We start from the raw sequence: 2405 nt of genomic DNA, 5'->3' as shown, positions 1-2405 counted from the left end.
TCTGTACTACGATGATCTTGGGATTGCGAATCCATTGGGTGTACATGCGAAGGCACAAAAACTATCCATATTTTATTGGACTCTCGCAAATATTGACCCAGAAGTGCGATCGACTCGGAATACAATTCAATTATTTGCGATTGTTAAAATCTCTTATTTAAAAAAAGGTGGGCTTCAAAAAATATTGGAATTATTTGTCGCAGAAATTATAACATTACAAACCCAAGGAGTTACTGTAAATATCAGAGGACGCGGAGAAACCGTTTTTAAGGGATCACTTTTATTTTTCGCGGGTGACACTCCAGCCTCGGCACTTGTAGGGGGTTTTAAAGAATCCGTATCCGCTTATCGACCATGTCGCCAGTGTATGGCGACAAAACACGATTGGCATATAAATTTCTTAGAAGATAACTTCATTCTGCGAGACAATACAAATCATGAAAATCATGTTGCAATAATTGACGATCCAGACATCCCAAAAAATACTGCAGACTTTTGGAAAAAACGATACGGTGTCAATGCCAGAAGCCTACTGTTGGATATACCGAATTTCGACGTAACGACCTGTTTACCTCAAGATTCGAAGCATGTCTTGCTCGAAGTTGTGGCTCTTATCGCTTGTAAGGAACTTTTGCGATTTTTTATCGAAGAGAAAAACTTTTTAACATTTGCTGAATTTAATAACCGACGAACTAACTTTAAATACGGACATTGGCAAAGGGACGCACCTAGCGTTGTGTTACGTGAACATCTTTCTGCAAATAATAATCTACGTCAAACAGCATCACAAATACTTGTATTGTCTCATACTTTACTTTTTTTAATAGGTGAAAGGGTAATAAATAGAGAAGAAGATGATACTTGTGAGCGAATGGAGTGTCACACACTCCTGTTACAGATATTAAATATTTGCCTCGCGTACGAAATCTGTTTAGAATCTGTTACCCTGCTATCTCGTATGATAGAATTATATATTCCACGATTTAAGAGATTGTATCCCAATTCTATAGTGCCAAAATTTCATTTTCTTATTCACATTCCGCGATGCATTCGGCTATTTGGACCAGCGCGACAACAATGGTGCTTTCGGTTTGAAGCTGCCCATGCTTATTTTAAATCATTAGTGCCAGTCGTACGGAATTTTAAGAATATGGCTTATACTTTAGCTTACCGACATCAGGCACGGTTGTGTTCAATACTTGCGACGTATCCTGGTGCGTCCGCGAAAAGATTCTTGTACCAAGGCCATACAGTATATCCTGGAGTAACGGTGCTATTATCCAATTTGCCGAATTCCGAAATATTTAATAGATTCGTAGCTGACGCTGATAGAGATAGATGTTTAATATTAAGATCACCGAAAGTAGTCATCCATGGAACAACATATCAACAAAAATTTGTTATTCTTTTAGAGTGTAATGACGATTCACTACCTCTATTCGGACAGATCGAAGAAATTTTTGTTCTCCATGAGCGTATATTTTTTCTCTTCTCATTTCTAATGACCTTATATTTTAATAACAAACTTAATGCATACTGCGTTACAGAAGCGTGTAATAACTTTCAAGAGATAATTTGTGTTGAAAATTTGATTTTCCCTCATCCAGTTTTTCGTTTCACACTGACAGATGCAACGTATGTCAGCTTAATCAATCACGAACGTAATGAATTCATTGGGTAGAATGGAAATAGCTTAAGTCTCGATTATTATTCAGCATTATGTATTATATTTTTATTTTCCCCACACAATGTAAAAACATTAATATTAAAATCTTATAATTAAAACGTGTGCTAAGAACGTATATTATGCGAAATCTTATGTATGTATTTTTATAAAATTAAAATAAATGAATTATTATATATATTCTAGTAAAATTGTTTACTTATTGTACATTAGTGAATGTATAAATTAAAATGTAAATGTATTATTAAAAATTGTAGTGGTCTGATCTCACGACATGGAAATCAAAGTGGGTTTAATTGTCATACGGCGACCATCGACGAATATTAACACGCTTAAACTGTGTTGCTTTTTTCCGTGTTATTTTTGCTCGTGTGTTATTATCAACGTGTGTTGCATCGTAGAATATGTGTAAAATAGTATTTCGCGTATTGATTCAACACGCTTTATGTGTGTTCAAATTAACGTGTTGCTGATATTTGCTTCAAGTAAGTGTGTACTTTTTTAACTATGTTGAAACTACACGCGTGTAGTTCAAAACGTGTGTTGCAAAACGAGCAAGGGTGTAGTTTTAACACAGCAGTCGTTCAGTACACATGAATAAAGTGTACTGTGTTTTATTTCTACACACGTTAAACGCACGTCGAACACACTTATTTTTTGTAGTGCATGAGTAAACCGCGATGCGGTTTCCGAGATATCCTGAAGCACGGAACGAAAGCGA

This window comes from Temnothorax curvispinosus, unplaced genomic scaffold (assembly GCF_003070985.1).
Source record: "Temnothorax curvispinosus isolate PA1 unplaced genomic scaffold, ASM307098v1 QBEX01014562.1, whole genome shotgun sequence".
Taxonomy (NCBI): Eukaryota; Metazoa; Arthropoda; class Insecta; order Hymenoptera; family Formicidae; genus Temnothorax; species Temnothorax curvispinosus.
Note: the sequence above shows the minus strand (reverse complement) of the source record.